The sequence below is a fragment of the Myodes glareolus genome, chromosome 8 (assembly GCF_982192425.1).
Source record: "Myodes glareolus chromosome 8, mMyoGla1.1, whole genome shotgun sequence".
Lineage (NCBI taxonomy): Eukaryota > Metazoa > Chordata > Mammalia > Rodentia > Cricetidae > Myodes > Myodes glareolus.
The window spans coordinates 20890696-20914318 of NC_142033.1; the positions used below are offsets into that span (position 1 = coordinate 20890696).

At 36.7% G+C, this 23623-nt stretch overlaps 1 pseudogene across 1 annotated transcript; it reads left to right on the forward strand.

Moving 5' to 3' along the window:
* Nucleotides 1-1485: 1485 nt before the first annotated feature.
* On the forward strand, nt 1486-23036 carry LOC125400888 (UDP-glucuronosyltransferase 2B17-like; annotated as a pseudogene). The gene is made up of 6 exons (XR_015738547.1): nt 1486-2117; nt 3561-3709; nt 5628-5759; nt 11743-11830; nt 12306-12525; nt 21138-23036. The product of XR_015738547.1 is annotated as a UDP-glucuronosyltransferase 2B17-like (transcript).
* The last annotated feature ends 587 nt before the right edge of the window (nt 23037-23623 follow it).

Below are 23623 nucleotides of genomic sequence, written 5' to 3' on the forward strand. Positions count from 1 at the left end.
AAGTTCTGGGAAGCGATCAAGGACAATGACTAGAATCTGTATTGTTTGGGAAGAGTCAAGGGTGAAGTTTTCCATTCCTGCACTGGATATTTTGATATTATTCCTGAGGCTAATAACATCACTACATTTGATAAAACCTCTTCCAACCCCCTGCACACATGAGTATGCATGAGTATCCATGTACTAATAAGCAAGCCTGCATGACAGTGTTTCCCAACTGATTCCTCCAGTGACTTTGGTTCCATTTGTTATTTTGGGAAGAGGGTAATGGAAAAAAAGAAGCAGGAAAGAAATGGCTTGCACTAACATATGAACGCTTTAAGGTGATATGTTAAAACAAACACATGATATTCTTTAACATCCAATTTCTTCCATCCACGATATACTCTATGTATTCAATTGAAAACCCCTCATCATTGTTCCAGTGTCACCATGTGCCACATCTGTCATTCATCCATCACTCTACTAATTCTCCTGTAAATCCTAGCATCACCTTTAAAAGAAAACAAAAGGTGCAACTCTCTCAGTTACATTACTTTGGTCTTGGATGATTCTTGACGTGAGTCTTTAAAACAATTTAAATAATTCAGTTTAACTTTTAATGTTAAAAATACTCTGATACTTTGATCACTTGATTACAGAGTATTACCTATATTTAAGACCTCTACTTAGTATATTTTTCTGTTGTTCTTCTGATCTTAGGTAATCCAAAAACTAAAGTCACATGTCAGTTTCCGGAATCTGCATGTGCAATCTTACAGAAATTGATGACCTCAGGAATGGTCATCATAGTGTTTACTTGAGAGGAGGGAATGTAGATGCATGCACTCATGTAATTTTTAGAGTCTTTGTGGACTAGATCCTGATAACAAGCTATTCAACTACTTCTTGGACTTATGAAGGGCCTCTGGACAGGCAAGATGAACCAACTGACTGCCTTAGCAGATAATATCACTCAGGTAAGTCTGTCAACTATGAGTCTAACAATTCAATTGCTAATCTACATTTTCCCTAGGGACATGTGTAGGAGGAGGTTTTTGTTTATCTGCTTCCCAGGGCTTTGGTCAGTAGAGTTCATTAGGTGCACTACCAAGCTACTTAAGAAATTTTATGCATGTGTATATGTTTATCAACATTCTTACAAAGAATTTCTTAAAATGATAGTAATAAAATACATACTTTATATTGCAAGTATTTTACATTGGCTTCTTTGTTGAGAAGAAATTGCTGACTAATGTTCTAGCCACTATTCAAACATCTTAGAAACAGAACAGTTATGCAAACAGGTCACGGACTCTTGAATTTGCTTCATAACAAAACATTTGTCATTAAACGCTGAGATGCAAATATGGATAATTAATATTTGCTTTTACTATCTCCATTAGACCAGAAGTTCAATGTGGTCATTTACTGCATTTGCCTTGGTCAACCTCGGTTATATTTTAACTCAAGGCCTTTTCTCCTTAGATATAGGATAAGCGATGACACAGGGGACACACTGTGAACAGAAGACTTGATGTCCCATGATGACTGTGAAGTGGATGTCTGTCCTGCTGCTCCTGCAAATGGGTTGTTACTTCAGATCTGGGAGCTGTGGGAAGGTGTTGGTATGGCCATTGGAATACAGTCACTGGCTGAATCTAAAGACAATACTGGATGAACTTGTACAAAGGGGTCATGAAGTGACAGTTCTGAGATCTTCAGCTTCCATCTTTCTTGATCCCCAAAAATCACCTGGTCTGAAGTTTGAGAGTTTTCCTACATCTGTCAGTAAAGATGATCTGGTCAAGGTTTTCACAAAGTTTGTGGATGTTTGGACTAATGAGGTACCAAGAGATTTGTGTTTATCCTTCTCTCCTTCACTACAAAACGTGGTTAATGAAGTATCTGATACCTATCTAAGGCTTTGGAAAGACACAGTTTCAAACAAACAACTTATAACAAAACTGCAGAGATCCAAGTCCCTCCCTCTTATGTACCTGTAGTTTTGTCAGGACTAGGTGGTCAAATGACTTTCATGGAGAGGGTAAAAAATATGATGTGTATGCTGTATTTTGACTTTTGGTTCGAGACAACTAACGAGAAGAAATGGAGTCAGTTTTACAGTGAATCATTGGGTAAGTTATGTTTCTTCTCAGTAGCTCAGTGACCTAAATTTCACACGTATTTAAATCTATAGTCATATCCATAAAATACAAAGTCAACTTGCCTTTTATAGGTGATCAAATGTAATATGATATTAGCTACCAAAATCACTGTAAAAGCTCATATTATTGATCAAAGTGAAGCATGTATCAGACCTTACACAGGACATTCTGGTAAGTTACAGAGCCGCAAAGAGAAGCAAGTAGACTTTTCTTCAGTGGTTCCTCCTTGTTTTGCTGTAATTTTTAATCTATTTTAATAAGTAACTAGCTAGTTATTCAAATCATAATTAATGTAGATCAAGGAATAAAATATTTTACAGTTTTACTATGTATATAACATTAAAGAAATTATTTTCCCTTGCATATGCAGCTGTCTTTATTTAAAACTGAACTGAGGGGCCTGAAAATATGACTAAAAGTTTAAGAGTTTTTTTCTTTTCATTTTGTGTAACTGAGTTCTGCCCCTAGCACTCATCTAGGATGACTGACTGAAAATTGCCTGTAACTTCTGCTTTTGGGGACCTGCTGCCCTTTATGGTATTTGCCAATTTCTGAATAAACTTGGTATATATTCACAGACACACATATACATAAATAAAAATATAAATTATAAAATATTTTCTCTGTGTTTCCTACAGAATTCCTTTACTCTGGTAAAATACTATGTTAGGTCACAGGTTTAAAAGTGGAACTGGAGTTTCTACCAACACCATACTTTTGTATTGTATACTTTCCTAACATCCATTGTTTAAACACCACAGAAGCATAAATACACAGGTACCTGGTCTTTATTTTTTGAAGTCTTGTTTTCTTTCCTCTTTAAAAGTAATTCATAGGTAAGACTAGCCAAAATTTCTCTTCTCATAATTTCTGAAAATATTGTGGTTGTTTTTGTAAGATAAGTACTATTAAATTTCTTAATATGAAACAAAGTTAGAAGCACTAACCAGAAATCCAGCCATTCATAAACTTTACAGCTTCTTTTGCAAAACAAGGATGAAGGACTAGCTACAAACTACAAGGACCCTGGGGAAGTCTGGCCATGGTACATGGCGTTATGTGAATTTGGCCCTGGAATGTGTGTTTATATTTGCACTGTTCCTTTTAAAAATGTAGAGAGGATTAAAATGTGTGCTCATTAAATAGTGGCTTAGAGGGTTATTTCAAATTATTGTGGAGACATTAGGTAATTCTTACAGTTTGCTTTAAAAATAAACCCCAAACTGATATTTATGTATATCATGTAAGTCAAATACGCTACAAATTATGTTACATATGAAAAACATTGATGTTTAAAAACATATGTTTCATATCAAACATATATTCTTCCATCATTTTAAGGAAATATATTTTATGTTCGAATGACAATTCTGTCAACTTTTCTCTTTCTTATTTGCTCATTTCTCCTTCTAGGAAGGCCCACTACCTTAACTGAGACAATAGGAAAAGCAGAAATGTGGCTCATTAGATCCTACTGGGATTTGGAGTTTCCTCGCCCATCCTTACCAAATGTTGACTATGTTGGAGGTCTCCACTGCAAACCTGCTAAACCCTTGCCTACGGTAAATACAATCTTGTTTTTAATAATAGGATTGAACATTTATTTTATCGTTAAATGCTTGCCAAATGAATAAAGTTTAAGATCTTAGCAAAGTGAGTATTGAGAAAGATATGGAACAACAGTATCTTTCATATAGCTCTTGTAGAAACTACTCGTAGAATAATTTATAAGTTTTGTTAAGAAATATATTTCACAATAACTAGCTAACCCTTGCTAAATTCTACCCAAGAGAAACTAAAGAATAGATGCTTAGGAAGAATTTTTGAAATATTCTTATTTCCAGTCATGTTTGTCAGTGTCTAGTGCTAGACCCAATCATAAATTTTTAAAATTTATTTATTTATTAAAAATTTCCACCTCTTCCCCGCCTCCCTTTTACCTTCCCCTTCCCACCTCCCCCTCCCTCTCTAGTCTTAAGAGCACTCAGGGTTCCCTGCCCTGTGGGAAGTCCAAGGTCCTCCCCGCTCCATACAGGTCTATAAAGGAGAGCATCCAAACAAACCAATCTTTCACAAAGTCAGTCCATGCAGTAGAATAAAAACCCAGTTATATCTCTTTTTCATTTGATTTCCTTTCTGGTGAATGTGATTCTACACCTTTCAGTACATTTTTCTCCCAGGAATAGAGATATATAGGAAGTGGACTTAAGCATCCTGCTAAATAGGAGTTCATTTAACCAAAGAAAAATATGATAGACCTAGAAAATATTCATATCAGTGACTTAAATTAGGTTAAATAGGGTATTTAGGTTGTTAGTCACTGTGTAAAGTCCTTACCTAGTAACTATGAGGATGTAACTTTGAATCCTAACACCCAGGTAGAAAGTTTCGTGACCCAGCACAGTTCTATGACATGAGCATCGCGGTTGCAGAAATAGGTTGATTCTGGGATTATGCTGACCACTAGTCGGTTAAAAAAAATGATGACATTAATGTTCAATGTGAGACAATCTCAAAACCTATGTTGAAGATTGATAAAAGAAGATATTAGATTTTAACTTTTGGCATCTATGTGCTAACCAAAGGCAAGGAACCTCCCCAGCACACCCAAAACAAACAAACACACACACACACACACACACACACAGGCACAGACACATAAGCACATATGAACATGTGTGCAGACACACACTAAGCACACACATGTTCACACGCATATACACAAACAGAAATGTGCACACAAGCTAACACACATATAAACACATGCACAAAAGACAGAGAAATTAAGTCAGGTAAACTCATCATTCATAAACTGCTCATCACCAAAAGCTTTGATTAACATATATCCAAGGTAATTGTTTGATATCCAAACAAACAATATAGACATAGTTATTCTCCAACCAGTAAATTTTGAATATCAGCTCTGAAAATACCCTATTCATACACAATATCAGAAAATTATTGTATAGTATATGTTTATATTGCAGCTATTATTATTTTACAAAGAAGCAAAACATTTTCTTAATCATAGTAGGAAGTTTGTGAAAACCACCACATATGTACATAGTATAATAAAAATATTATTTCATCAAACAATAGTTAATAATATTAAATCAGCCATTTTAGGAGAAAAATTAAATAGCAAGGGAAAAATACAACCCTTTCTGTAGGAAGAAAGCTTGAAATTGAAGCAACAATTTTTGAATGCTTCATAGAATATGCTTGCACTCCTGAGTATTAATTTTGTCAGAGGAAATTATTTCAAATGTCTGTTGAACAATGTATGAGTATAGTTTGTGTGGATGCCTGCAAAGTTCAAAGTCTTTGATATTGTCATGCTTGTCTCTGTATGTTTTAACAACACTATACTAAATATTCTTATAAACTCTTCAATTTTTATTCTTCTAGTTTTTTCACAAAAGGTTTCATAAGTGATTATTCTACAACTATAATTTGTTATGAAATAAATTCTCTTCACAGGAAATGGAAGACTTTGTCCAGACCTCTGGAGAGCATGGTGTCGTGGTGTTTTCTCTGGGGTCAATGGTCGGCAACATGTCAGAAGACAAAGCCAACGTAATCGCATGGGCCCTTGCCCAGATTCCACAAAAGGTGAGGGAAAGCATTCTATGGGAGGTGACTCTATACTAAGTCTGTGAACGTCCTTGAAAGGTCTGATAATAGAAATTATTTGTGAAAGGTAGAGTTTTAAGGAAGATCTAATTTCCCTTAGTCAAATTTAGAAATTTGTGTTTACAATAGATGCTTCAATACAGCAGAAGGTGTTTTTGACTGAGAGTGATTTGGATATAAACACAGTGATCAATATGGAAACATTCTGAAATGCTGGCATGATGATGACATTGCTATCAAGAGTATGTAGACATAGCCAAATTCTTCAGAGTCACTCGTTCAATTTGTTGATTACTTAAAGTCAGGGCATACATAAGATTTTCAGAGGTGAGTTAATTTGTATTTAGTATTTTTATCAGAATAACCGTATGCAGGTGTTTTTAAAGTTTGAAATGCAACATGACTGTGCACCCTAATTTTGGAGTTCAATGTGCAGTTGAGAGGGCCCTTTAAAGTAAGGGAGTCTGAGGTTCACCACCTATCAATCAAAGTACAATTTTGGCTGATTAAGAGAAAAAGCAATAAATGAAAAAAATTTGTTTTCTGGTTGGCCCGCCAGTATTTGTAGGAGAAATATCTAAGGAAAAGTTAAAGACGGGTGCTTCCCTCACAGTGATGTCTGCATCATGAACGATGAAGCTCACAACTCTGCTCTAAACCAGTCAGAGTAAAGTCTTACCACTCAAGATATAGGAAAATAAGAAAGGAACCAAAAGAACATGAGGTAAAAAATAAAGTTTCAGATGACTCACTTCATAAAACATACTACAAAGTAATTTTCTATGGATTAAATTTGAATGTTTATGAATGTTTTTAAGTTTTGTAGTGGAACAGTCTAACTTTAATTACCTACATTAATTTTTTGATGTCATCCTGTAGTTGATTTTATCAGTCATGTAGCAAATTCACGTTAACCGTGTGGCTAATGCTCCATTCTATAACGTCTGTCTGAGAATTTCAACATTAACACTTATCCTAGGCTTCAGCTTGAGACTGGTTTTTCTGTCACAGAGCATTCATGACTATTTGGAGTACACAACTGGTCTTGAGGGAACGTTTTTGGGAAACCGAGTGGAATTGATAGAGAAGGGCTGGCTTAGGGAGGATTGATGTAGGGGAATGAATATGATAACAGAATACTATCTGACCTCCCAAAGAAGTGAAGACAAAAAGAGATGTCAGTTTCACTTTCTGTGGTCATAATCGTCGTTTAGATGGCAGATGGAGTCCCAGTGTGCAGGCATGTTCTGAGCCTATTGCTCCGAATAAATAACTTCACAGAAAACAATAGTTTTGGGGGGCAAATGTGATACAACTGGTTGAATGTTTTATTTTAAAATCTAAACTGTCCCTGCTCTAGGGCCAGTGAAACTTGGGATAACGGGGCAGAAAATGAGGTAGAATAAAGTCTCAGGCCAGAGTCATCTTTATCTAGAGAATCAGACAATGTATGGGCTGAAGGTTAAGAAAGGTCTTATGAGCAAAACATACATGAGTTAAAGCTGTATATAATCATAATGAGAAACTCTGTGTGACAAAACATGTTTTTCCACAGAGGCACAAAAAGAGCAGTTTAAATATTATCTATTGAGGGGCACCTAGGTTGTTTCCAGGTTCTGGCTATTACAAATAGTGCTGCTATGAACATAGTTGAACAAATGCTTTTCTAGTATGATAGAGCATCTCTTGGGAATATTCCCAAGAATGACATTGCTGGGTCTTGAGGGAGGTTGACTCCCAGTTTCCTGAGAAACCGCCACACTGATTTCCACAGTGGCTGCACAAGTTTGCATTCCCACCAACAATGGATGAGTGTTCCCCTCACTCCACATCCTCTCCAGCATAGGCTATCATTGGTGTTTTTGAGTTTAGCTATTCTACCAAGTGTAAGATGGTATCTCAAAGTTGTTTTGATTTGCATTTCCCTGATCGCTAAAGAGGTTGAGCATGACCTTAAGTGTCTTTTGGCCAATCGAAGTTCTTCTGTTGAGAATTCTCTGTTAAGTTCAGTACCCCATTTTTTAATTGGTTTAATTAGAGTTGTAGTGCCTAGTTTCTTAGTTCTTTGTATATTTTGAAGATCAGACCTTTGTCTGATAAGGGGTTAGTGAAGATCTTCTCCAGTCAGAAGGTAGCCTTTTTGTCTTAGTGACAGTGTCCTTTGTTTTACAGAAGCTTCTCAGTTACAGGACGTCCCATTTATTCCTTGTTGCTCTTATTGTCTGTGCTACTGGGATTCTACCTAGGAAGTGGTCTCCTGTGCCCATGTCTTGTAGACTACTTCCCACTTTCTCTTCTATCAGGTTCAATGTGGTCAGATTAATATTGAGGTCTTTAATCCATTTGGACTTGAGTTTTGTGCATGGTGATAGATCGAAAACAGCAGCAAGCAGTAGTGGCTACCCTGAAGTAAACCCACTCCTTTCTACTACATCAGGGAGAAGGGTAAAAACACATTCCAAGAAATAATAGGGTATGAAGTTAAATGTAAAACAGTTTTCTATCTTTCCATTGTAATGTATAAAAAAAATTTGAAAACTCATACAGTTCTGTAACTCTCCTTAAAACTGATTGTTAGTTAGAGGTAATATAGCAAGGATCAAAACCGTATGATTGTTGACATTGGACCCTCCCCTGATTCACTGATAGAGCAAGAAAAAGAAGGCAAGCAGTTAGTATTTTATGGTCTTTATGGTGTAAATAAATCCATTCTAAAGGTTTATTTTTTTGTGCTACACTACGTCTTGGAGACAATTAAGTAGTAAAAATAAGTTTAAAGGCAGCAAAGGACCTACACGGTGGCCCAGAGATTTAGTTCCACTCCACATTGAGCAAAGGCCAGAGAATTCAAGCCTATTTCTGTTCCTTTAAGGATAAGATAAGTTTGACCCAGGGAGTGGCTCCCTAGAAGACACTTGGTCTAAAGTGTAGTCACTGTATGTCTTGCCTAAAACATCAGAGTGCTTAAACAAGGAAATTGTGAGTTGATGTCACAAGTATTGAAGCAATTAATTGTTCTGTTTGTTCTTTGTGTCATGTTAAATCAGTCTTTTGCCTTCTTCACCCTTTTTTGGATTGGCGTATATAAGCATATGAAAAACAAACACAGGCATATTCACTATTCAGTATTCACTGGATAATCCTCCTGCTTCTATCCTAAATGACTGAATTTCTTTAATGTCTCTGTTCCTTCTACCTGAGTTTTCTAATCCACAGGTTGATACCCTGGAACTTGCAAAACCTGTCAAGGCTGAACCCCGACAGATGTCACCACAAAAGATGTCACTTCAACTTGTGGCTATGACACTACACAATATAAAAATGCCTCTTTTAATTTTAAATCAAATAATTATAATTCTTCCGTTATCACTGAAGATAAAACTAAGAACTATAGAATACTTTTTCTCCTTTCAGAGTCTTACATAGATTGGTTATATCATTATTAGGAATTCATAAAACGGTATACAGAAAATTAACATACCCTAATAGTTTATGAAGGTAATTTAATGTTTTTAAATTGTCTAATGGACATTTGTGGTGAAGGTGGGGAGTTGCTTGAATGTTGCTGTAGCAACTAGTTACACCAGATACTACACAGTTGTTTCATTGCTGTACTTTTTCAGGTGTAATAATTAACCCATATTTATGTAGTACATCCTGAGTCATGTCCTAGATGGATTGTAGCTCTTTCTCTTTGAGGAAGACTAACAGGACATCATTCATATAATTAATAAAATTTAATTAAAAAAGAAATAGAAAGATAAGGAAAGGATGTAACTGTTCTTATGTATGCTGCAGAAGAAGGTTTATTATAGATATATGAGAGAGCAGAGCCAGAGGCAGAGACAGCGACATCTCAAAGAGTGCAGAGAGTTCATGACCAGACTGTGCTGTGCCATGTGAGGAGAGGGGCGAGGGGAAGGATGAGGGTAGAGAGGGGAATCAGGTGAAGCAGCCTGGAGAGGAAAGGCATGAAAAAGGGCAGGATATCATAATGGTTGGGTTATGTAGGGAAGAACAGCCCAGCCCATTGGGCTGGAGAGTTCAAGTTAGGGGGTAGGGTATGTCAGGTAGGAGGGTTTCACAGGTTTCACTGAAGAATGAAGGGAAAACCAGGCAGCCAGGTCAAATTTGCAATATTAAAAAATCACCTTAGCAATTTGTCCAAGGTTTGAACCTATCAAATCTAGGCCAATCCAAGGGAAGGCCTCCCTCACAGGCTCTAAATCATTTGCAGCACAGTATTGATACATAATAGGGGATTTTGTCATGTCTTGCTTTAATACAGTTTATTAATATCAGAACAGAGATCCTTTATGGTTGAACAAAGGAACAGAAAAGCCAAAATGTACCTTATTATGATGATGAATATGTTTAGTAAAAAACCAATTTTACAAATGCAAAATTATTAAATGCCAACAATAGCTGTCTTTAGGTAAACCAGGTTGTAAAGTTCCCATTGACCACATGGTGGCAATAATATTTCATAAGTCAATCAACCATCTCCATTTACCAGATTATTTTTTAATTATAAAACTAGGAGAATTTCAGAGAGAAAAAGAGGTCTCCATGTGCCTATTCTTCACTGTTCTCGGGAAACCTTGTGAAGATCCCATATTTTTCTTTAGAAACAGACAAGACAGGGTCACTAGATTTTATGTAATTTTGACTCCTATGAAATCCCAAGTCATGTTTATATTTTTGTCCACGTGGGAATATAGACTCTATAATCACTTCTAACTCTTCTCCTATTTCTTTCATTTTCAATAACTAAATATTTTCATTAGCAATTCTGATTGTGAAGTTGACTGAATGTCACACTGAGAAACCTCAAAGTTCACCCCACAGTGACATACTTCCTCCAGCAAGGCCACACCTCTTGATATTGCCACTCCCTTGGGGGGGCATTTTTATCAAATCACAACAGAAATGCACAAAGGATAGTTTAATCTTTATCTCGATGACAATAGCAAGCAGTAGTGGTTAACCTGAAATAGACCCACTCATATCTGTTATACCTGGAGGGAGGGTCAAACACACTTACCAAAAACAGTCTAGCATTTTGCAGAAATTGAGGTCACAAGATTCTTGTCTTATTTTCTCAGAGTGCTCTCTCAAGCACTCAGAATTCTGCTCATGTGACTCCATTCTTGGGTCATGTTCCATAACTACACTATGTAAAATTACTCCCTGGATGTGCCAGATGATTCCATATTCCTATTGGTCAACACAATGGTATTGTTTCAAAGAACTTCAGTCTAGAGAGAACTGTGGATCAGGAATATTTGTCATGAATAAGAAATCAAAGTTTAACAACTTGAAATTCAATGAAAATAACATAGAACAGGTGAATAAAAGTAAACCTCAAAAGCATTTAAAATATAACAGTGTTAAAAATGGACTATTAGAACTGTCAAATTATGTTCATATAAATATGAGTTATTAGTGTTGTGCCACTCTTCTCTGAGATTGAATTATATCACTGGGGCAGTGTATTAAATATTTTCATACATCTTTAAATATCTCACTAGTCTAAACATCTATGCTTAGAAAAATGATGATTATGTTCAACCTGTCTGAATGTAAAAATAAGCACAGACACTTCTGGCACAATCTCCTTCACAGTCTCTCTAGAGTTCTCAATATTAACCCTTCCTGAATTCTTCATCCCTGTTATTGGATGTATTTATGTACATTATATTTAAACATACAAAGATCTATTTTTACAATTTCTGTTTTTGAAATTATAATACAATTGATCTTCCTCCCTTTTTGTTATTCCTCCAAACCCTCTCATATCCATTCTCTTGCTTTCTTTCAAATTCATAGCACCATTTTTATGAATGCTGTTACATATATATATGTATATATATGTATATATATATATTACTAAATATAACTTATTTAATCTGTATAATGCTATATTTGGCTCCAGAAATAAAGACTATCTAATCATTTACAGGTTCTTTGGAGATTTGAGGGCAAAACACCAGATACCTTAGGACCCAATACCAGAGTTTACAAATGGCTCCCCCAGAATGACCTTCTAGGTAAGTCTCTCGTAACAAACCTATCCTGGTTGACTTCAAAATCCTTTATAATACACTTAGTGAATGTATTATTTATTTAAGATAACAAGTTCTGGAATGCAGTTGGTCATTTTTAATACTCATTTTATCTTGACTACCATGAACCTCGTGTGTTCAAGTGGGAATCAAGATTTCATAGTTCAACTCTCAAGTCCAAAGCAATTGTGTAAAATATATCTCAGTAAATTTAATTTCTTCTCACCATTAAAGAAGAAAAGATTTCATCAAGTTTATGAGTATTAGAATCTTCACATCGGTTTTCTTAGGATGAGAAGTGAGGGGAAACAAAAGTTGTATGGTAAACTAAATTAACAAATTGAATTAAATACAATGAGTCTTCATGTAGAAAATCTCCTTTCAGTTCCTGATAGTGAACATTTCTTATTTCATGTCTAAGACTGCTAATTAATGTCAATCTGAATTCATCTTATTCTAGGTCATCCAAAAACCAAAGCCTTTGTAACTCATGGTGGCGCCAATGGAATCTATGAGGCGATCCATTTTGGAATCCCTATGATTGGCATTCCTTTGTTTGGAGAGCAGCATGATAACATTGCCTACATAGTAGCCAAAGGAGCAGCTGTTTCATTAGATTTCAGAACAATGACAAGGGCAGATTTGCTCAGTGCACTGGAGACTGTCATAAATAATCCTTCGTGAGTATAACCTTCTGTAATATATATATGTGTGTGTGTGTGTTTGTGTGTGTGTGTGTGTGTGTGTGTGTGTATGCTGTTATTTGTTTATCATAAATTGAGATTCTTACTGAAGGCCAAAGGAGCAAGAATTATTCTGAAGGCAAAAATAATGGAAGGTACAGAGACAAATTAGGGTATGATTCAGTGTCATGGTTTTTTTCCTCTTTATGTTATTACTTTTTATTTCCATGTTGTGCTTTATCATTCTTTTCCATGTAAATCATACCTTTCCTAAATTTATAATCTTCTACTTTATCCTCCAAACAGCTTGTCCAACAGGCATATGCCACCAGCTTTGGAAAATTTTTATTTTCAATACTTTTAATAAAGTTATTGGTCAGAGTTTTAAGGATAGTATAAAATTTAAATAGCCAATAAGTGAAGTGAAATTAAAAGGTGGAGGGGAGAGTCACTTGTTTGTTCCTTGATATCCAGACCTAAAATAATCACACAGAAACTATCTTAATTAAATGACTGTTTGGTCCATTATCTCTAGCTTTTTATTGGCTAACTCATACATCTTAATTTAACCCATTTTTATTAATCTGCATATCACCACGTGACAATGGCTTACAGGCAAAGTTTCAACATATATGTCTGCAGAGTCAGCTCCATGGCATTTCTCTGATTCTGCCTTCTTCCTCCCATGATATAGGCCAAAGCAGTTTTTATTCATTCACCAATAAAAGCAACACAGAGATAGAAGGACCTCCCACACCATTGTCCCTTTTCTGTTGAAACAAAAAGGAAGACTTTAACATAGCAAAATTACATTTAATAAAAAATATCAAGCAAGAATTTTAGTTGTGTAGGAGGTCTTTCTGTCTATATGCTGCTTTCATTGGTTAATCAATAAAGAAACTGCTTGGCCTGATAGAGCAGAACTTAGGTAGGCAGAGAAGACAGACTGAATGTTGGGAAGAAGGACAAAGTGGCAGGTGTCATGGATCTCCTGCCTGAGGCGGATGCTGGTTAGAATCTTGCCAATAAGCCACAGTCACATGTCAATAAACATATTAATCGAAACGGGTTAAATGAAGATGTAAGAATTAGCCAATAAGAAATTAGAGCTAATGGGTCAAGCAGTAATTTGATGAATACAGTTGCCTTGTGATTATTTCAGGTATAAGCTAGACAGGCAGCTATGACAGAACAAAGTGACCCTGTCTCCCACCATTTCCCTTTTTCTGTTTAAACAAAAACGAAGGCTTTAACATAGTAAAATTACATTCAATAAAATGGCTTTCAAGCAAGAATTATAGTTACAATTGTATACCTACTTTATCTTCTATCATAACTAAGGAAAGTAATAAATATAAATTCTTTAATTCCATCAAAGACTCCAGCAGGATATCACATTGTCTAAGTAAACAGTAGGTGGAATGTAAGTAATTTCTAAAACTGTAGAATTGAAGAGACATCTCGCTGCCTGTATAGTCACCCAAAGTTCTTCTGCATTGTTTGAGTATCCTCAGTCTACAAGCCCATAGTACCCACCCGACTTTTTTAATATGATTTCCTTATTTTACAACTCTCCATATTCTTTTCTTTCTCTCTCCCAAATCTACATACATTTATTCAACACTGTGACCCCTTTAGACGTCTTCTATTTCTGAATCTGTCCTGTTGTGTATCTATAATTCTTTAACGTCCAGGAGTGCTTCTGAAATTGCTAATCTCTTCTTAAAACTTAAACTGTGCCATTATTATGGTATATATGGTACTACCTGCTTGTCTGTACAGTCTAAAACTCAAGCTGCGCAATTAATATGATATGTATGGAACTTACCGCTTGCTCGACACAGTCCAGAATGGAAGAGCTGTTTGTTGCTTCTGAGAGCCATGCCTACAGCCCCGTTCTCAGGCACACAGCCAGTCCATGTGCCATTAAGCTACTTGAAAAGTAGTCTGTTCACAAACACAAATCCAAATGTTCTATCCCCTGGAAGAGCATGAGGTCACACTGGAAGCAAGGCCAAAAAGCTGGCATTTCAAAATGATCGCAACTGAATCAGAAAAATATCTCTTAAGAGAGCTGTAGCACACTGCCAGCAAACAGCAAGAAGCTGTGTTAAACTCTGTATTTTTGTTTATAGAATTCCTTTTCAAGCTTTCTCACATTTTACATTGATTTAAGCCCACCACATTGACAACAATTTGTTGGAGGGGAGAGCCATTTGTTGGTTCCCAGCCACCTAGACTGGAAATAATCACACAAAAATGTATTAATTAAATCACTTCTTGGCCCATTTACTCTAGTTTATTAATGGCTAAGTCTTATTAATTTAACCCATTTCTCTTGATCTATATGTTACCACATGGTCATGGCCTACCACCAAAATTTCAACATGTCTATTTCCAGCAGCTTCATGGCATCTCTCTGACTGCACCTTCATTCTCCAATCATATAGCTTAGGTTTCCCTGCCTAACTGTTTTTTCCCTGCCATAGGCTCAAAAGGTTTATAAATTAACCAATAATAGCAGTATACAGACAGAAGGAACTCCCACACAATTTACCCTTTTCCGGATATAGACAAGCTGGAACAATGCTGGTAAGCCACTGTCATATAGTGACATACAGATTAATAGAAATGTGTTAAATTAGTATATAAGTGTTTCCAATAAGAATCTAGAGCTAATGGGCCAAGCAGTGTTTTAATTAATGCAGTTTCCATGTGATTATTTCAGGTCTAAGCTAGCTGGGTTACCAGATACCAACAAGCAGCCCTCCTTGCAACAATGAAATGCTAGTGGTGGTATCAGATATCATTCACCTAGAAGTCAGAGGAAACTATTACAGCAAAGAAATTGAATGTTATAAAAGAGATAGGTAAATTTTAAGAAAGCTGCTACATCAAAATAGCATAGATATTAACATAAAAGTAAGTGTATGGTTAGATATTTAAATATACAACCTGTCTTTGAATAAATTTAAATAATGAAAACTTATTACTAGGAAGCAAATTAACATATTGATACTTATTTCTCTTTGATTAAAAAAAATTCATTTGGAAACTTTTCCGAAAAAGAGCTTTTTTTGAATAAAGAATGTTTCTTTCCGACTTTCAGCATTACTTCTGTGCCAATAAAAAAAAATTTGTGTGGATTAAGGAGCAGAGTGAAATCTACCTTGTTTCATGTTAGCATAGCTACTGGTGTCATCCTTATTCAGATCTTTTGGAAGAAACTGCTTGTTTGTTCCCATCACTCAGACTCAAACTCACCAATCAGAAACTATATTAATTACAACACTGCTTTCTCTATTAGCTTATGAATTTTTTCCTAGTTCTTGTATCTTAAATTAACCCATTTCTATTAATTTGTGTATTGCCACGTGGTTTTGAGCTATCAATAAGGGCTTACTATCTATCTACTCTGGGGGCTGCATGACTTCTCTCTGACCCCACCTTCTTTCTCCAAGAATTCAACTTAGTTTTAGTTACCTAGCTCTGTTCAGCTCTGTCTTTGACCTAAGTCACTTCTTTCTTAACCGATCTTATTCATAGAATACTGTGATAATATTATGTAATTGTTTTTAATGTTTATACAAAAAGATCCACATCAAGTACTTGTTTAGGGACTTATTTGGTTGAGAACAACTCTAGATGTCCTACTTATTCAGACTTTGTTAGGGTCCTATGTTTTTGAGAAAGACTATAGATGTCCTACTTATTCAGATTTTGTTAGGGACCTATGTTTTTGAGAATGACTATAGGTTTCATATTTATTCTGATTTTGTTAGGAACCTATGTTGTTTAAAATGACTATAGGTGTCATGATTATTCAGATCTTGTTTAGGTACTTATGTTCTTGAGACTTTATTAGTGTATTTTATCAAGGAAACAACTTCACAGCACTTCTCTCTGACTTTTAAAATCTTTCAATTCTCTCTATTGTTTTTTTTACCACAAAAGCTAGTTTTCAGATAGGGGGTTGTCAAGTCAGTTCCAGCTGAGAGGTCTCTGGGCTCTGCTTCTGAACACAATGCTCATTCATCAATAGAAACTTATCTTCCACATTTGGAGAAAAAGATATTTCAATAGGATCAACTTTAAGGGAGTTTCTTTGATAGACTTGGCCAAACTCTTATAAAGAGGTTCTCTTGTGTTTGGTATTGAGGCTTGTGCAAGGTGCTCTTTCACTCTTTAATTGAGCACCATCAGTCCAGAAGAGGAAAAGATCATAAAAATTATATATGTATGTTTATACAAAAAATGTATGTGTTATTGGTGATTTGAATAAATTATTAATAGTAAAATTGTTCATGCCTTTTTTCTGATATTTTTATTGGTACTTTATTAGTGTCTGCCTTTCTTTTGTATAAACCATCCTCACCCTTTCCAATTTCCTAATCAGATAAGTTACAAAATAAACTTTAAATAAATGTAACATGTATACTAAGAAATGATGATTATTTAATAAGAATAAATACATAATTCTTTCATTTTGCTTTGTAAATAAAAAGATAGTAACTTACCATTATTACTATTGCGAATTTGCTGCATTAGAGTTGACATCAGAGTTGATGACTTGTCTTTATAACCCTTCTCCTTTATATGCTCATCAATAATTATTTCAGCATTAGAATCAAGTACACCTTGTATTTGATCTTCAGTTTAAAATTTTTACAAGTCACACTTCTAAACTTACAATGCTAACAGAAAACAAATATCAACAATAAGAGTAAAAATTAGGCTTGAAAGTTGGCTCTGTCAATAAGAGAAGGTCAACATTTGCAGAGGACCAGAGTTCTGTTCCCAAGACTTACATCAGTTGGTTACAAACATCTGTAACTCTAATACCAACAGATCTAATAGCACACATACATACACACACACACACACACACACACACAGTTTACACAGTATACACACATACTCCCTCACATACATATTTAAAAATAATAGCAAAAAATTATTGTAATTATACTTTACAATAAGAATCATAAATGTAAAAAAATCAATACAGAAAAAGAGAAGAAAATTATTCTTCCTATTAATTTATCAATTAGTTGATGACCTTAAATAGAAAAACATAAAAGCAATGAGAAGCAGCTATTAGAGCTAATTAAAGAAAACTAGGAAATCACTAAACATTGATAGAGGTACCATAAAATTCTTATTTCAGTCTTTATCTAATTTACACAGATACGCACCACCATGAGGACTCAAGAGTGATTTGCCTTCTACTTATACATCCTGACACTAGTACATATTATGTACACGAAAATTACTAATAATTGCTTATGAATAACTGAAACTTTATATACTCAAATAATATCTCATTTTATTTATTTTGTATTTAAGACTTAGCTGTCTCTAAACTCTACTTTAGGAATATTTGATCTTTATTATTTTTCTTTTTAAATGCTTGATCTTGCATTTTCAAGGAACTCAGACATGCCTCTGAAGATCTTCCTGGTCATGAACATAAAACAAAATATATTTTCCTCTTTTTGGGTCTGGGTTACCTCACTTAGTAAAGCGTTTTCTATTTCCATCCATTTGCATGCAAAATTCAAGATGTCATTGTTTTTTACTGCTGAGTAAAACTCTAATGTGTATATGTTCCACACCTTTTTTAACCATTATTCTATTGAGGGGCACCTAGGTTGTTTCCAGGTTCTGGCTATTACAAATAGTGCTGCTATGATCATAGTTGAACAAATGCTTTTGTAGTATGATAGGGCATCTCTTGGGTATATTCCCAAGAGTGGAATTGCTAGGTCCCGAGGGAGGTTGACTCCCAGTTTCCTGAGAAACCGCCACACTGATTTCCACAGTGGCTGCACAAGTTTGCATTCCCACCAACAATGGATGAGTGTTCCCCTCACCCCACATCCTCTCCAGCATAGGCTATCATTGGTGTTTTTGATTTTACCTATATTGACAGGTGTAAAATGGTGTCTCTAAGTTGTTTTGATTTGCATTTCCCTGATCGCTAAGGATGTTGAGCATGACCTTAAGTGTCTTTTGGCCATTCGAAGTTCTTCTGTTGAGAATTCTCTGTTCAGTTCTGTACCCCATTTTCAATTGGGTTAATTAGAGTTTTAGTGTCTAGTTTCTTGAGTTCTTTGCATATTTTGGAGGTCAGACCTTTGTCTGATGAGGGGTTGGTGAAGATCTTCTCCAGTCAGAAGGTAGCCTTTTTGTCTTAATGACAGTGTCCTTTGCTTTACAGAAGTTTATCAGTTTCAGAAAGTCCCAGTAATCATTATTCCTCTTATTGTCTGTGCTACTAGGGTTCTACATAGGAAGTGGTCTACTGTGCCCATGTCTTGTAGACTACTTCCCACTTTTTCTTCTATTGGGTTCAATGTGGTCAGATTAATATTGAGGTCTTTAATCCATTTGGACTTGAGTTTTTTGCAAGGTGATAGATATGGATCTACTTTCATTCTTCTACAGGTTGACATCCAGTTATGCCAGCAACATTTTTTAAAGATGCTTTCTTAATTCCATTGTATACTTTTAGCTCCTTTGTCGAAAATCAGGTGTTCATAGGTTGGTGGGTTAAGATCTGAATCTTCTATTCAATTTCATAGGTCTACTTCTCTGTTTTTATGCCAATACCAAGCTATTTTCAATACTGTAGCTCTGTAATAGAGTTTGAATTCAGGGATTGTAATGCCTCCAGAAGTTCCTTTATTGTATAAGATTGTTTTGGCTGTCCTGGGTTTTTTGTTTTTCCATATAAAGTTGATTATTGTTCTCTCAAGGTCTGTGAAGAATTTTGATTGGATTTTAATGGGGATTGCATTGAATCTATAGATTGCTTTTGGTAGAATGCACTCACTCATAAGTGGATTCTAGCCATAATTAAAGTTCTTTGAGCCTATAATTCATGATCCTAGAGAAGCTAAATAAGAAAGCGAACGAACCTAAAGAAAATCATATAGCTATTCTTCTGGATATTGGAAGTAGACAAGATTGCCAGGCAAAACTTGGTTGCACGGTGGGGTGTGGGGTGGATGTAAGGGGAGAGGGGTAGAGAGAAGGGAGAAGGGGAGGATTTGGGAAAGCTTGTGAAATGGGGTGAGTGAGATGGAGGAAGGGTGCATCTGGAAGCAGGGAAGTAAATATCTTAATTAAGGGAACCATTTTAGGGTTGGCGAAAGACTTGCTTCTAGACGGGGTTCCCAGGTCCAAGGAGAGGTCCCCAGATTGTTCCTTGGGCAACAGAGGAGAGGGTGCCTGAACTGGCCTTGTTCCATAGCCACACTGATGAATATCTTGTATATCACCATAGAACCTTCATCTGGTGATGGGTGGAGTTAGAGACAGAGACCCACATTGGAGCACTGGACTTTGCTCCCAAGGTCCAAATGAGGAGCAGAAGGATGGAAAACATGAGCAAGGAAGTCAGGACCACGAAGGATGAGATGTCTTCATCCATTCCTTCCTCAGGACTTAGGGAACCCTGAGGAAGATGAAGCAGAAAGAGTGTAAGAGCCAGAAAGAGTGGAAGACACCAAGAAAACAAGGATCTTTCTCTAAATTAACATGATCAGAAACTGAGGCAGCATTCACAGGACCCACACATGTTTGCACAAGGACCTTTGTGTATATGTTATGACTTTCACTTTAGTGTTTTTTATGGGATTGCTGAGTGTGCAAATGAGTGGATCTCTGTTTCTTTTTTTGTTTGTTTGTTGTTTGGGGGAGGGGTTGTTGTTGTTGTTTTGGTTTTCATTTTTCAAGACAGGTTTTCTCTGTGTAACAGTCCTGGCTGTCCTGGAATTCAGTAGACCAGATTGTCCTCAAATACACAGAGATCTGCCTGCCTCTGCCTCACAAATGATAGTATTAAAGAGGTGCCTCACCATATATACATACGTATATACAGTACATACATTACATATATGTGTATATATGTAGGTATATGTATACATATACATACATATGCATGTATATGTGTAAGTATGTGTATGCATATACATATATGTTTGTATATATACATATACATACATATATGTATGTATGTATATGTATGTATATTCCTTCTCTATGGTGTGATTAACTTTAAGGCCCGGACCTTCCCCTGCCTCTCGTGGTGCAAACCAAGGACTGTTTTGGCAACCTCCTAAGGCTTCTTGCTAAGTTCCGTGCTTGCTCTGCTGTAGCCTGGTATTATAGCCTAGGGTTCCATATCACTTTAAAATGGTAATTTCTCAACCTTCCTGGAAGAGCCCAGGCACCAAGGTACTTCCCACCTGCCTGTGGATAAGCTCACTGGGCACCAGCTTCCCCATCCCCCTCTTGCTGGGAGGGGTTTCCATTAAGGGAGCCAAAGGGTATTTTAACCCCGGATTAAGTTGAATAAACCGGCATTCTCCTCTTGAGAATGACTCGAACTCTCTGTATGTGCTGTGTACGTCTTTTGTTTTAACCCCTAGGACTTTACCTAGTTCGTGGAAAGTATGGAGTCGCGATCCATATTTGGTGGGTGGTGATGCAGACCCCGTGGCGTGTAATAACCGCCACTATTAACTTTCATGTTTACACAAAAGTTTACACATGTGTTTTTTTTCTTTTGTTATGTAAGTTAATGTCTGTTTTCCTCCTTTTAGCTATAAAGAGAATGCAATGTGGCTGTCAACCATTCACCATGAACAGCCCATGAAACCCCTGGACAGAGTCATCTTCTGGATTGAGTTTGTCATGCGCCACAAAGGGGCCAAGCACCTGAGACCACTTGCACACAACCTCACCTGGTACCAGTACAACTCTCTGGATGTGATTGGATTCCTACTGGCCTCTGTGGCAGTCATAGCTTTCCTTTCCATAAAATCCTTCTTATTCATTTATCAAAAGTTTGTAAAGACAGGAAAGAAAACGAAGAGTAAGTAGAGCTCATTGAGAAGGCACATGAACTACATTTCAGCATCGTTCTAGATTATGAACGGCCATCTGAACATTTACTGATTACTTTGTCACAGCATATCTTCATTAGAGAAGAAGGGAAGCAAGAAATAATGCAATTATATTATAATCTCACAAAATAAAAAACATAATGAAAAGAAAAATGCTGAGCAAATTATAAGGAACAACCAAGTGCTTACCAAGTTCCTCCATGGTATCAACTTCAGTCCTGCCTCCTGAGTCCTGCCTTGAACCCCTGGCCTATTTTTCCTCAGCAATGGACAGGGAGCTATGAGATGAAATAAACCCTCTATTTCATCAAACAATTAAAAACAAAAATTAAAATTTAAAATCTAAGGAGAGGCCTCGGCGTTATTCAGGGCATGCAGCACTATGATGAGCAAATACGTGGTAGAGAGGTGAGACAGAAAGGGAAGTGGGAGCAGTTTGTACACTCTGAAGAGAGGTGGATCAGGAGATGTGAATGCAGCAATGAACAGCCTGATGAGAGAGGCCTGTACTGCCATCAGAGGCCTTGGTGTTATCTAAGCCTGTGCTTCTGCAGGGGACCATGGCTGAGTTCATGGCCCTTCTGTAGCAGGGATCAGTGTCACTGTCCATGCAAAGTGAACCTCCTTGGTCTGGGCTCCCATTTGAGGCCATGTTGTTGTCTGAGTATGGTGCTGAACTGGTAAGACCCTCACCAAACACCACACAATCACACCAGCAGTGATACAAGTGCTGAAAACATGGCCCTGCCCTTCTCCTGGGCAGTGTGCAATTTCTGGCCCCACTGTTGTGGGCCTGCGAGAGCTAAACCCACCCATTGCTGGCCACCGGACTAGGGTAGGCTCTCCCTGCAACTTGCCTGAGCAGCTAGGAAGAGCTGGCCCTGATTGCAGGTGTGGATGAGGATGGCCTCATTAGTGTGGGAAAGTTGTTTTTACCTCTCATTTTGTATGTTGTCAGTGTCAGATAGTTGGCCCAGGTTACATGGGTGAGGAACAGCTAGCCCTGATTGTGTGGAGACAGAAAAGTCAGCCTCAGCTAGGCTTCATGGAGAAGTAGCCTTTTGGACCAACTCAGCTACCACTCAGGCCCGATTCGGGGTTTTGAGCTGGTCCACATAGCACATACCACATCTATGAGCTGCTGGAGTTAAGGGAGGGGCAGCTCCTGCAGAACTAAAGCTGCAGGATCTCCATGGCACAGGGCAGCAACAGGATAACCCAAAGGAGTCTTAGAGAGGATACAGCGTCAATATTGTATCAGAATCCAGAGGTCTGGACCAGTTCAATGACTCATTGCAGTGAAAATTCATAAGTAAAACTGTTTGTTTAAAGAGTACACCATATGACACACCTTGAGACATTGGAACTTCTCCCATGAGACTTTTTTGTAATTTTAATTTTCTATTGTGTTTTGGGGAGGGAAGTTATAAGGGTGGAAGGCAGATCTGAAAGGCCTGAGAAATGAGTGGGGCTGTGGTGTATGATATGAAATTCAAAGAATCAATGAAAAAATGTGGGAAAATTCAAACAAGATAATAACCCTTATTCTTTTATGAAATAATAGTATGACAAAAATTTAAACAAGTATGGATCTCATCCTCAAAGCCCTTTTCATATTCATATGAGTTGTGATTACAGCTGGGTATTGTGTAATAACATGTTTATGAGGGTGTTAATTCAACAATTAATTCAAAAAACAATAGCTGTCAAAATTCATACATCTTATCATAATATCCTACTGATGATTGCCTTAGAACAGGAAAGACAATGTTAAGAAGACTTGAAGAAAACAATGATATTGTATTGTAAACGATGGGAAAATATGTAAATGTAGTCTTTTCTTTATTTTGTTTTATTTGTTAACTTTACTTTAATGTTTTGTATGTTTTTTTTTATTATTTTTTCATTTATTTTCCACACAAACCACAGTTTTCCCGCCCTCCATTCACCTCTTTACTACCCTCCATCTGTGTCTCCTCCGTTTTGAAAGGGTCAGATCCCCCATGAGAATCAGCATAGCATGGTTTATCAAGTTGAGAGAGAACCAGGATCCTCTCCCTCCATCAAAGCTGTGCAAGGCATCCCCACATAGGGAACAGGTTCCTAGGAGCCAGCTCATGCATCAGGGATAGGGCCTGGTCCCATTACTAGGGACCCCACAAACACATCAAGCTTTTCACCTG